This window comes from Loxodonta africana, chromosome 18 (genome assembly GCF_030014295.1).
Source record: "Loxodonta africana isolate mLoxAfr1 chromosome 18, mLoxAfr1.hap2, whole genome shotgun sequence".
Taxonomy (NCBI): Eukaryota; Metazoa; Chordata; class Mammalia; order Proboscidea; family Elephantidae; genus Loxodonta; species Loxodonta africana.
Window position 1 is genome coordinate 12,005,461 of NC_087359.1, and position 13,627 is coordinate 12,019,087.

The 13,627-nt window shown below is 60.3% G+C and overlaps 1 long non-coding RNA gene across 1 annotated transcript; it reads left to right on the plus strand.

The window, feature by feature from the left end:
- Nucleotides 1-818: 818 nt before the first annotated feature.
- LOC104846538 (uncharacterized) lies at nucleotides 819-8,825 on the plus strand. The gene is made up of 2 exons (XR_010318262.1): nucleotides 819-1,070; nucleotides 3,639-8,825. It is a non-coding gene; the product is annotated as an uncharacterized LOC104846538 (long non-coding RNA).
- The last annotated feature ends 4,802 nt before the right edge of the window (nucleotides 8,826-13,627 follow it).

The following is a 13,627-nucleotide window of genomic DNA, read 5'->3' on the forward strand; positions in this document are numbered from 1 at the left end:
ATATATACTGAACCAAAAATCTACATTTTAACAAGATCTTCAGGTTGATTCCTATGTATGATAAATTTCGAGAACCAAGGCTTTACTAGTGGTTCTCAGAATTGGCCCCTAACCAGCAGCATTAGGATCGCTCGGAAACTTGTTAGAAAACCCTGGTAGCGTAGTGGTTAAGTGCTACGGCTGCTAATCAAAAGGCCCACAGTTCGAATCTGCTAGGCGCTCCTTGGAAACTATGGCGCAATTCTACTCTGTCCTATAGGGTCGCTATGAGTCCGAATCGACCGATGGGAGTAGGTTCGGGAGCTTATCAGAAATGCAAATTCTCAGCAGGGGTGCGAACCTGAAGAACCAATTAGAAGCCCTGCCCGGGACACCAAGGCCGCGGTCCCTACGCGCCCTCGACAGCGCAGAGGGAAGCCTTCGGGTTCGGAGCCCGCGCAGCTCCCCACCGCGCTCTCCGCTGTCCCCCCTCCGCACCGCCCGCGCGGAGCCCCGCCCCCGGGCCAGCCGGCCGCCCATTGGCCGCCCCGCCCCACTCCCCGCCTCCGCGCGGCCCCATTGGCCTACTCTGGCGGCCCAGACAAAGGGAGCGGCGGCGGCGAGCGGCGATTGGGCGGAGCGAGCGCGGCGCGGGGTTTAAGGGGGCGGGCGCGGGCTCCCCTGGGGCTGGGCGGCGGAGGCCGGACCACGCGGGACGCCGGGCAGCCGCTGCCCTCGGGGTCGGGGCGGGGCCTCCACGGGGGCGGGGCCGGAGCCAGCCGCACCCCGCCCCCTCCGCCCGGGCTCCCGCCCGCCCGCCGCCTTGTCTTCCCCGCGGGCTCCGCGTGGGTCCCCGCGGCTTGGCCCGGCCTGGAGCCTCGCGGCCCGGGCGCTGCTCCCCGGCCTCCAGACCCCCGGCGTGGGCCCCTTGCGCAGATTGGGGACGCTGGCCTGGGGCCCGGCCTGGAAGCGGATTCGGCCGTCCCGAGGCTGGCGGCCCGGCGGAGGGGCAGGCCGTGGCTCCGGGCCGGCGGGTTGCTTCGGGGCGCCCTCGCCGGCGGAGGGCCTGCGGCCTCCTCCAGCGTCGCCAGGTACGTGCGTGACCTCTGCCGGCGCCCGAGCGCTGGACCGGGAAGCGGCCCGTGTGTTCGCGCCTTTGGCCGCGCGAAAGGCCTCCTGCAGGCGGGGACACCCGCCCGGGTCGCAGCGCAGCCTGGAGACCCCCTCCCCGCCGCGGGCTTGGCACCCGTCCTCCTGGTGCCGTTTGGTTCTCGGGGAGACGTGCGCCCTGCCCGGCCGCGGAGCGCGGCGATGGGCTTTGTTCCTGTAGCCGCCCCCTCCGCAGCCCCCGCAGCCCGGATTGTTTTCGAGCGGGGCGCTCAGCTGTGAGGGGCGGAAGCTCTGGATGGGAGAGCTGACCTTGGTGCCCCGCTGGGCGGGCGGCGCCCCTGGTTCTGCAGAGCTCCTCTCCAGCCCAGAAGCCGGCCGGCGCGGAGAGGCCCTGTCCCCTCCCCCATGCCCGCTGCAAACAAAAGAAACCCTCGGAGAGTCGTTGAGGGGGCCTTCTGGAGGCGAACCTGGAGTCCCCCTCTTGTTCTCGGGAAGGGCCGGGTAGTTGCAACAAAGAGTAAGGCTGCAGGGAGTTGGAAAGGGCGCGCTTTCATCTTGGGGTGCTTTCAGAGAAAGAATTCATCTTCTCTTCCTCCCTCTCCCAAAATAGAAGTGTCTGAGCCGATGCGCTCCCCACTTTCTTCCCTGGTTAGTCTGGATTTAGGCTGGTTTTGTTTGAGGACTTTGAGAAAAGCAAAGCGTCCTAGTTATGTGGGGAATTGGAAATTTGGCCTCACCCGGGGGGACCAACCCTTTTGGAGTGAAATGAACTCCTTCCGCTTGTGCCGAAACTAGAAAATGAAGGGACTTGATAGTGAAGGGCGGTTTTGTCTTTTTCTCCCGCCCCCCGTAAATTAGAACAAAGGGCCGAAGAGGACCGAGAAAACAGGGTGGGGTGCGGGAGTCCCGAGTTGCAGGGAGCACGTTGTCCAAAGTGCTGGCCTCCCGGTCCCCACACACCTCCGGGTAGTTTCATCCGAGTTTGGAGGGGGAAAGAAGGCGATTCCCCTGCAGGGTCGCAGCCTGGACAAAGGGCGCCGACCTCGGCTAGCGGCGGGAGCCCGGGGGCCCTCTGGCTCGCCCCAAGTCCCGGGTTCCGGGCTGAGAGAGAGGTCCCCTGAGGGTCACGGCGTCCTGGCTGAGCGGCCTCGCTTGTGCGGCTGGCGTGGCGCTCCCGGCGCTGACCCGCGTCCACCAAAATGAGGGCTTTTCTTCTCCCCGAATAAACCCCGGCCAGCGGGAGGTTTCCCAGATTTATGGTCCCCAAATCCCCCATACTCTTAATTATGCCTGGTTTTAGCTGACTTATCGGTGGTGATCACGAAAATCGTTTTCCATTTTGTATTTTTTAAACAGGAGAAATGCAAGCTTCTCTCCTTCACCCGCTCGGGCGGATCTTTTTGGGGCAGGAAGCCCAGCAGCCAGGCCTCCTTCCGTGTCTGCTGGCCATGTGCTGGCGCCCTGGGCCTGTCGCCTGTACTCCGCTGCCCCACAGCCTCTTTTGCATTTATGGAGAAAGGAGCTTTGCATTCGCCTGCTGCCCTAGGGCGATTCTGGGGACACCTCCGGGCCCAGCCAAGAGGGAGAGCGGGTCTCCAGGGCCTGGGCCTGGTCTAGTCACCCTTCATCCCTCACCCTCCCGGGTGGGGGGGGGGCTGCCAACCGACCCCTCCCGCGGGCTGGCGGCCCCATCCCCCACCAAGTCCCTTTGTTCCCTCACTGGACAGTGAGGTGGAAGCGGCAGGAAAAGAATTAGATGGGACTCACAGATTAGTTGAGGCACACTGGAGGCCTAAGCTTGGCCAGGACACTCAGAGGCACCCCATAAATCTTTCCTGCGGAGCCCTGAGCTCTGGTTCCCTGGGAATTTCTAAACTTACCGATTTCCTTGTCATTCTTGGTGACCTCGACTCTACGCAGGCCCAGACCAGAGTGAATTAGTTCTCCGATATGGATGAAGGTGTTGTGGGGGGTATTCTAGGGGAGCCCAACGATCCCATCAGAGAAAGGGTAGCAAATACCCCCATTTGTAAACCAAATAAATGTTAGGGTCCCCAAGTTTCCTAAGCTGCTGGAGCTGCAGGAGGGGGTTGTGGCATGGCGGATGCAGGGGGTGGATTAACCCCTCTGTGGTGACTCCTTTGTCTGGCCAGCCATTCCGGAGACCAGCAGGTACTCTCGGGCTGGGGGCTGGGCACGAAGGTCCTGGAGGAGCAGCCCCCTGCCCCAGAGCGGCCCTGCCCCAGCCCAGTATGGCAGCTCCTGGAGGGTGCAGGCTGGGGCGTCCCCTCACAGCGAGGGCGCAGGCTGGGGCTGGGTCCACCAGAAGCTGCACCCGCAGCGTCTGGCCTAGAGGGCCAGAAAACGTGAAGTCTGGGCCCTTTAGAATTTTTTTAAAACTTGAAATTACTGGGGGAAATAATAACTGCACCTTGAAAAGCGTGGGGGGGGGTGTCTTTTTTTTAATTACACCCCTGTTGCTGTGTTGGTTGCTTCTGACCTTTTCATGCTATTAAAAGAAATGTTGCCCCCTGTAATTTTTGTTGCAGGGAGATGGGGAGAGGGTAGCCCAACAATTGTGAAGTCATTGATAAGCGCTGAAGTAGCAAATCCAAAGGGATGCTGGTGCTCAGGTACAGCTTCTTTATAACCTGAATTTACAATGAAAGGATTCTCCTTTATGGATATAATAGATTAGGTTTCACAACTTAATTCACCAGAATGTTTCCGTTTTAGGGAGCTCCGGCAGATTTTATTAGGCTAAGCCAAATTGGATGTTTGTGGTCTTAACGAAAAGCGATTGTGACAAGAATATACAGAATTTTTAAAGTAAAAAACCTGTGGGTTCCATCGCCCCTTTGCGTCCTCCCACCTCCTCAGCCCCAGCTCCCCAGTTTGGAAAACACTGAGAATTATTTGTGATTTCTTCCGGAAAAGCAGGTGACCCTGGCTCGGAGGCCTGCCGGGCCCAGGGGAGGAGCTGCAGGCCTCTCCTGCGGTGGGCTGGGCAGGGCCGCATTTCTCCGCCCGCAGGCCTCGCTGGCGCGCATGAGGTGGCCTTGTCCCTGGCTCCACTTCCCCACTGGGACCGCTGAGGTTTTTTGGAAACGTCCAAATTCCCAGCGCAGCCTCCGGGGTCTTGCGTCCCAGGCGCCCCGCGGCCCTCGGACAGCTCCCCGGCCGGGCGCGTGGGTCAGCCGCCCGTGAACCCAGGCGGCTAGGCCTGGATCGAGCGCTCCGAGGCGCTGCTTTGTGCAAAACAATGCGCTCCTCAGGGCCCGTTAGGCGCCCGCCACGACGTGGCTCCGAGAGCGCAGGAGAACTGACCGCGGCCTGCTGGTTCCTGCACCTGGAACCCCTCTCGGCCCGATCTGCGAGTGCGGCCGGCAGGGAGTGAGCATAGCACGTGGAACTTTCCAGGCGCGCTAACGGATCCGTAGGCCGCCGTCTCCTGGCCCGCCTGCGCCCTATTCTGCTGTCACTTCTGATTAAAGTCGGCTGGATGCTCCTGACGGCAATGGGGCCCCCCATTTATCTGGTGATCCTTTGCAGAGGGGTTTAGTCCCCTGGGGGCTGGGGCGGAAGGAGGCTCAAACGCATTCTGCCCAGTCCCCGGGGGCCTCGGCCAGCACTGCCTCAGTGGCGCTGGAGCAGGAGGGACAGCCGGGCCGCGGTGGCGCGCGCCTTGCATCAAATCTTCGCAGCGCCTGACCTTGTTTTTCCTCTCGCTCGTGGCAGCAGCTGTTTTTCCAGAGTTCTTGCTGCTGGGGGAGGGGCATTATTATTTTTGGGGGTTGTCACAGCCTCCTGGAAAAATGCCCTGGCCTGGGCCGGGGTAACAATAGCTCAGCAGGGCTCTGGAGGAAAGCGCCCCCCGCCCCCCCCCTCGTTTTCTCCAGGGAGCCTCTACCCTTGGGCTGCGCCAGACCTCCAGGGCGGGGGCCTCCTCTCCCTTCAGAACCTACCTTCTGTCTGGAAGTCTGCCCTGGCCTGGGGTCTTGCCCCCACATCTGCCAACCCCCAGCCTCCTGAGGTCACTTCTGGGAGAAGGCGAAGCTTCCTGAACTGGGGAGCGATGAATCGCCTCCCCCCCCACCCAAGGATGGGTGGGGGAGGGGAGAACAAGAGCCGAGGTAGAGGCACCTCTGCCTTGATTCTGGGTCTGCACCCCAAGGCCACTTTGGGTGACCCCTCACGGGGGCCTCTTGTAAGATGACACCTCCTGACCTCCCCACCCTGGCAGCGGTGTCCCCTCTCCAGGAACCCTCCCCTTGTTTCCTTTTGGGGTCAGCGATAGTCCGAGGAAGTTAATGATTAATGTGTCTGGGGTCCTGGGGACTGGAGGAGGGGGACTGGGGGGAGGCAGGGCACTAGTGGTGTCTGATGGGCCTGTGGTCCCCCTGTGGGCCACACTCTGGCTGCAGCACAGACACTGGTGCCCCGCCCCACCCCTACACCTGTATGGCTGTGCAGTGGGCTTAGGATCGCAGTTGCTGGGCTTCTCCCTCCACAACGGAAGCTGTGAGCCTCTGGTGGCTGACTACACTGTCCTGCAGATGCTTGGGTACATATTTCGGAGAGAAGAGGGCACTCTGGGCCCTCCTGGGCTGCCACCCCTAGCAGTGCCGAAATCCCAGGAAGGTGGCTGTGCCTAGAAGGGCTGGGAGAGGCTCCGAGGACTGGCCTCACCATGTGGTCATCTGTTTTTCTGTTACTGGGGAAGTGGGGGTACGTGGAAGGGCCTGTATCTCCATCCTTCCTATGCCTTCCTTGGCAGGGAAGAGGAGGAGGTGGGCTGAGGATCAGCTTGATCGGGGACTCAGGCCTCATCTCCCACCCTTTATGCCCCCGTGGAAGTGCCCTCTTTTGTGTCTAGAAGTCCCCAGGACTCATCGATCCCTGAGTCGGGCAGTGCCGGCTCCACGGCGCAGCCTTGTCAGGCTGGTCATTCCATCCTCAGCTCCTGCCTTAGATTTACATTTCTCTTGTGCCAGGACGTGGACGACCCAAAGGATCTCCTGACCAGCCAGCTTGGACAACAGGAATTGAACTTTAGCCCTCAAGCAATTAAGGTGGCAGGGGCTACACTTCATTAATGGTTGTTATGCAATAAAGACGATAAAATGGCCTGTGTTTGTGATTTAAAAATGCAGTTTGTTTTAATTTACAATTCTAAGAACTGGGGTTCAGTGAAGGACAATTGGCTGTGGTCAGGCCAAAGCCCCCTCCCTTTGCAGTGACAGAGAGAATTGGACCTGGATCGGCAGGAAATGCAGAGGAAGCCGAGAGAGGGGACAAGGTGGCCTTTGACTGGCAGGAGACAAGATTCTGAGCTGCCCTTACAAAGTGGTAAAGTCACTGGGCCCTGCCAGTTGTCACCCTCTGGAGTGGGCCTGGAAGGCATTCCTAAGCCAGGCATCCGGAGGGCCGCTGCCTGGGAAACCTGGGCACAGTGACTCCCCTGAACCACCCCATGGGCAGCCAGGGAAGGCCCCAGTCCAGGAGCAGCTGGCCTGAGGACGTCTCACCGGTCTGGCCCTGAGGAAGCCCCCCGTTGCTTCTGGCCTTTTGAGTCCCCTTTTTTGTGTGTGGGTTGCCTTCCTGTTTTTTTTTTCTAGCCTCCCAGAGGGACCAACTGCCCCCTCCTGGCACCATCCGCCTAGTGAGGGCACCGCCTAGCCGCCCCGATACAGCCCCCCGGGTGTGTCTGTGGTTTCCTTCCACATGAGCGTGTGCTCCCTGAGGCTACACGCCTGCTGTGTGAAGGGTACCTCCCTGGGTCCTGTGGTGAGGAGGGCCATCAGCCCCTTGCCCCAACTCACACAGACCAAGGGGAAAGATGAGAACCAAGGAGCAGGACTGGGGGAGCCACATTGCAACCTAGGTAACTGGGCTGAAGGCCTGCTGCCAGCACATGGTAGTGGGGAGCTCTGGGGCAGGAGGGTTTGGAACCCTGCATGGGAGGTGGGGAACCTGGCTTTGCACAAAACAAGGAAAGGATAATCAGGTGGGACATCCTGAATTCCCCTAGCTGGCCATCAGGCCCTGTGCTACAGTACAGGCGTGGATGCCCTCTGAGCCCCCACTACCTGTCCCACCATGTCATCTCCCAGCAACACCGAGTTCGACCAGGATGTAGCTCCAGCCGGCTCTGAGGACCAGTTCCCACTGCTGTGGGGCTGAGGACTACCCTCCTGTCTCTGTCGAGGTCACCCCCAGTTGGAAGCCTCCAGTCTGAGTCCTCCAGGAACCAGAGGCTGGCGTCAGCACCTGCTGCCCTTCCCCCACAGGACCAGCCTGGGTTCCTTCGCCTTTGATTCTGGAAGCCTCCACTTGCTGAGTTAATTGGTGAACTTTCCCAGAAGTAAACTTGAAGGTGGAAATTAATCGTTTTCCTGGCATTGCACTCATTGTTAATCAGGCCAGCTGGGAGGAGGGGACTCGAGGCGTCAGAGGACCCCTGAAAAGCCATTAGCACAAACAAGATCCGGGGGTGAGGGTTCCCGCGCGTAATTTAGCAGCTTTGCAGCCCCAGTGCTCAGGTGCAGCTGTAGGGTAGGGGGCTTTGAGAGACCCTGTCCTCTCTGGGCCCAATGGCCTCTGAAAAAGGAGGGGCTGTGTTTGGACCCCTCTGTGGTGCTTCCAGGCAGGGTCTCACTGATGCCAGAGTGGGAGTTGGGGGACCCCTGAGAGTCCTGCCTGGGTTCAGGAGTGTCCCACCTTAGAACACTTGTCTTGAACACCAGTGGCTTAAGGTCTCTGGCCCATCCAAAGTAGAGAGGACACGGCTTGGGGCCCTTGCCCAGGATGTTCTTGATTCCACCTCCCTGCCCTACAAATAGTCACAGCCCCAAATCTGCGACTCTGCTCGGCCTTTTTCAGGGCAGCCAGGGGAAGTGGGTAAAAAGTGGAGACTCAGGGGAAACAGACCCAACTCAGGGCCGTGAACCTGGGGCAGGGAGCACGTGCCCAGTGTGGCTTGGTGCTCAGGGCTCCGTTGGAAATGATGTCCAGGCCCCACCGGAGAGCCTGGCCTGGGAGGTGTGTGGTTTGAGCAGCCTGTGCCCCCAGATGGCACCCCAGGTGCCCCAGAGGCCTGGGCTGTGTCGGCCCTGGGGGGGGAGGGTGTCCATGGAGCAAGTACACGTTGGTTGGATGGGTAATGAGAGGTTCCTATTCTCACAGTCTCTTCAGCCCTCTTGCAGGCCACACTGCCCACTGGTGGCCGAGTAGAGCTCACTTGAGCCTGGGTCACCCCTTGGGAGCAAACCCCAAAATGAGATAAGCGGGGAGCAGGGGAGGGGCAAGAGGCCTTCCCAGTGAGACACAGGAGAGACCCCTTCCCAACCTGGGGCACGTAGGTGGGACTATTACACAGCCCACTACCAGCCCCCAGCCCAACCCAGCATCCCCATCCAATGCTGGTAACTTATGACCAAAACAAGCCTGGGAAAGGCAAATGGGGCAGCACCTTGGGGAGAGGTGGGGTGTTGTGGGAGGAGGGCGTGGCCTCTGCTTGTTCTCTTGGACACTGCCTAGGGCTGCACAGCAATAGGCAGGTATGGAGGCCCTCCCTAGCTGCCGGCTGCTCACCTGTGCCTAGTGGTTGACCTCTGTTGCCTGAGTGGGGAGGGTGTGCTGGCCTAGATAATAGCCTGGGCACCTTGGGGGTATTGCCCTGGCCACAGGGAGGTGAGGTGAGGTGGGGTGGAGTGGGAAAGAGTGGAGCAGGCCTATGCTAAGCTCCTGCACTTGATCCATCGAAGCGTCATCTCTCAGGGTCCCTGAGGCTGTCCTGCCAGGTAAATTATATTAAAGGTGAGCCATGAGGCACAGAGAGGTTCAGCGACTTGTCTGAAGCCACACAGCAGGGTTTGAACAAAGCTGACTTTCTTGGAGCCCACCTTTGTCCAAGACACAACATTCTGTGGAATAATTAAAGTCATCCTGCCTAGCAGGGCACCTAGGGGGGTTCCTCCCCCCACCCCAACTGCACCCATCTCCCTAAACCAGTTCTGTGCTTGTGTATTGATGTGAGTTAGGGTCCTCCATGGCAGGAGGCCAGATGGGAGCAGCTTGCTGGGATGCTGTGAGCCTCCCACTCCCTGGCCCCTGCTCTTCACCCTGCTCTGTCCTGGGGAGGTTGCCCCTAGCTATCTTGCTCTCTGGCTTCTGGGTGGGTGGGGCCTGCGGGGGACAGAAGCAGGAGACCCAAGTGTAGGAGGGAAGGGAGGAGGGGACAGACAGTCCTCACACGACCTCAGTGGGCCCTGTGCCCCCACACTCCTTGTTCTTTGGCCCTAGGAGGGTAACAGCTCCCCAGTGCTCAGTGCTGTTGCCCCACTGCCATGGTGGCCTAGCCCTGGCCACACCTCTGCCATGGACCTTCCGTTCTGCCCTCTGTGTGGATCTGCCAGGCCCTGACAGATCCCAGCCACACACCCACCTGAAACCCGGCTTGGCTTGGAAGCGCCAGGCAGCACACACGTGGTGGACAGCTCCAGAGGCAGTGACATAAGACCCCACTGCTGTGGGGCTGGGGACTACCCTCCTGACTCAGTCGAGGTCACCCCCAGTTGGAAGCCTCCAGTCTGAGTCCTCCAGGAACCAGAGGAAGCCCCACGGTGCCAGCCCCACCCAAGCAGTGGTGACCACATTCCTCCACGTCTCTGAGCCTCGGTTTCCCCCAGGTGACTCCCAATGTCACCAGCATGGTGCTTAACCAAGATGCTTAACCCAAATGGAGCCATGAGGGGGTACTCAGAGAAATCCCTGTGGAGGGACATTCTGCAAACCAGCTGCTCTGGATACTCCCAAAAGGCCAAGGTCAAATAAGGCAAAGGAGAGCCCCTGACAGGACCTGGATGGGGTGGAGGGACAGCTGCGAGGGCTGTGGAGATACCTGGGCGCACTGCATGGGCAGTCTGTGATCTGCTTGACCTGTGCAGGGTGCGAGGAGGCCGTGTTCACACACGGTAGGTGCTGAAGTGTCTAGGGATAAAGTGGCACAGGGTCTGTGGCTGACCTGCTGCTAATGGTTTGGCTACGTTACACAGAAGGAGAGAAAGAGCAAATGCGACAAAATCTTTAAAAAGAGCTGCTGGGTACAAAATCAATATCTGAAAATAAATTTTATTTTTATGTACTTATAAAAAGAGAATTTTGGGTCACAGGTGGTAGAAATGGATGCTGACTCACACCAAGAATGGGTGTTTGGGGTACTCGCGGGTGGGGGGGCAGGGCAGGCAATGAGGCGACCCACAGGGGCGGGGTCTCCATGGCGAAGGGCTTCCCTCTGGGGAGTGGCGGTCCAGACCACCATGCTCCCCATAACCCCTTCCCTTGCCGCCTCCCTCATGGGGCTCTGGGGGGGCACCCAGAGAGGAGTCTGAACCAGGCTGAGTTCCTGCTACAGCTGCTACCGAAACAGCTGTTGGAGAGTGTTCCGCACGTCCATGGGGGGCCCTCTTGTTAAAATCCTCCAGCACGTGTGCTCACAGCCTCCTGGGCACCTGCCCTTGCACCCCCAGAATCAGACACAGCTCCTGGTGCTCCCCAGAAGGCCCTGCTGCCGCATCGCCACTGTCACTGTGTTAAAGGAAGTTGCAAGGAGGAAGCTGTGCAGTCGGTGACAGAGTCCTCACGCCAGCCCCGAGTCAGCTGTTCTTTGCCTGTTTTTTTTAACTTGAGGAAACTGAGGCTATGGAAGATGAAGGCTTGGTGGGAGACCAGGCACAAGTGGCCAACGTTGATCTAACCCTTGCTCTGCACGGACATGGTGCCGAGGCTGGCACACGTGTCACTTGTCCTAGAGGGCACAGCAGCAAGAAGGTGCTGCCATAGTTGTACCCATCTTACAGATGAGAAAGTGGACAGACAGGGAAGTCCAATGTCATGCCCAAGGCCACCCAGCCAGGGAGTGGGGGGCTGGGGCTGGGCCCTGTAGGCAGTGCGGCACCCCCTCAGGGAGCACCATGGACCCAGTCTGCACTCATGTCTCTCCAGGCCCCCTGGCTCCGGGTCCGAGACTTACAAGCACACACACGCATGCTTGTGTGCATGTGGCCACAGGGACATTCCCCAGCATCCATGCCCTCAGGCCCTGGTGCCACCCTCAGTGTCACACGTGTGTAGAGAGTGGAGGATGTCCTGCTTGTGGAGGCCTCGTTCTGGGCCAGCACCGGGCCGCGTGGGCTTTGACATCACCGTGTTCCACATCAACAAAACCCAAACCTCAGATGCACCAACTTGCTTAGAGAGGAGACGGGGCACAGACAGTGGGGGCAGGCAGGACTGAGATGGAGACCCCCTGGAACTGCAACCCATCTGCGCTCTCGGCCCCCAGCCATGGCCCTGCCACTCCAAAGGCAGGTATCCTTGAACAGGGTACAATCAGCCACGGCGGGGGGCGGGGGGTCTTTCCCAGCCCTCCGTGCAGCGGTGCCCTCCTCGGCCTCCTCGTCCGAATAATTGCTGCCCAGCGGTGGGCTGGGGGCCTCTTGAAATCCTTGGGGTCTGGGACAATCGGTGTGCAGAAGCCCCTCAGCTACCACCCAGGGCTCCAGCATGCTGGAGGCCCCAGCTCACCAGGGTTTGCCTTTTTCCCTCTGGTAATTTGCTTTTCAGGTGCATGAACAAGACCTGGCACCAGCAGAAAGACAGGGCCTATAGGTATGGGGGGCTGGAGTGGGGTGGAAAGACAGGGGTCCCAGCGGTGTAGGCTCGGGTGCAGCCCCCAGGCCTGCCTTCTTCAGCCCTCTCTTAGCCAGCTTTCCTTGAGTTCAGGGGCTCGGGCAGGCAAGAGGTCTAGGACAGGCAGGCGAGGGAGGGCCTGCTCCCCACCGCTCCCAACCCAGCCCCCACCAGCTCTAGCCTGGTGGCTGCCCCAGACCTCTGCTTCTGCCAGCAGATCATGGCTGTGGCTGACGGTGCCTGCCCTCCCCTACCTGGAGCTCTGCCTGGGCCAAGGCCCACTCCTCCTCTCCCTCCCCCAACGTCCACTCCTGGGCACACTCACCCCAGCGCCACGCCCAGTGGTGCATGCGGCCAGCCCTCCATCTATGTGTGGGTCCCTCCAGTGATCAGCGGGCGCAGAACTCAGGCCCGTGTTTCTCTACAGACAACAGGCTGGGTAAGCAGGAGAGCCTGGGAGACACTTGGTGTAAATTCAGACTCTCACCTACACCTGCTGATTGGAACCCCACGTCCGGGCCCCCAGCGGCATCCCACTTGGGGTGCCGTTGGGAAATTCAAAGCCCACCATCACCTGGGGCCTGCCCCCTGCTGTCAGAATAGCTAACTCTATGTCACAGTGGTCAAGCCAAAGAACAGCTATGGGAAGGCAGGCAGGCGCCTGAATGCTGGACACAGCCCCATATACCCCGACAGTGCTGGCACTGGCCTTGCCCCCACCCTTTGTCCCCACAGCCCCAGTGTCCTATTTCTGGTCTCCAGGCATGTCCTGGGGACCCCTCCATCTGCTTGGTCTGGCAAAGCCTTTGTTGTCAGCTCAGCCACCAAGTCCTTTCTTCCCATCAACAGTGCCACTGCGAGGCCACCACCAACTCAAGACACCTTGTGCCCACTATGTCTCTATAGGACCGAGGCCTCCCTTCCTGCTGGGACCTGCCCCTCATTGGGCCTCCTGTGCTCCTTGAGGCTTAGGGAAGAAGGGGGTGAGTGAGTGGCCAATGCCCGCCATGCCCAGGCACCCACCCCCAGCATGGGTCCACCTGGGAGAGTCTGCCTGCTCCTGGGAGTCTTCCAGGAGGTCCTTACTGAGCCCCGACTCTGCTCTAGGTGAGGGGAGTCCTGGGTGGGCCTGGGCTGGGTAGTGTGGGTTGGGGATAGGGGCAGCCCCGGGAGCCTGCCAGGTGGCCTGTGAAAGCTTGTTGGTTGGATGGATCATCCAGAGACATGAAACTGGGGCTCAGAGCGTGGGAGCCACTGGGTGGGGGCCCCACAAGTAGCTAGAGGCAGTACTGGGGCAGAACCCCAGACCCTCAGCTATGCCATCTATGCAGATGCCCCTCATGGAGAAGGCAGAGACCCCAGGTGAGGGGGGAGGAGGACATGGGAGGGGAGGCCTGGGGCCCAGCCTGGGGGAGGGGCAGCAGCTGTGCAGTGCTGGGGACAGAGAGGGCTGTGTGGGTGTGAGAGGGGCAGCCCAGTCACACCTGCCTGCCTTGGCCCAGGGAGGTGCCCCAGCAGTTATGGAGCTGGCTAGGGTTTCTCCCTTGTCCCGGGGATCAGGTGAGCGGGCCATGAGTCACTGCCCAGCCGCAGCCCCAACAAACGGGAAAAACCAGTGGGAGGAGCCTTTGGGAGCATCCCTGCTGGGTGATGCTTCCCAGGGAGCCCCTTTAGCCCCCTAGAGCGGTCCCACCTGGCCACTGCCTCCCTCCCTCTTCCACCTGGGACGAGGGCCCAGGGGAGCCAGCCCCTACATGGGGGAGAGTTGTGCTGCTCCCCGAATCTCTGCAGGCCCACATCCCCCCATGGGGTCCCTCTCGCCGCCATTCTACCTCGATGACCTCTC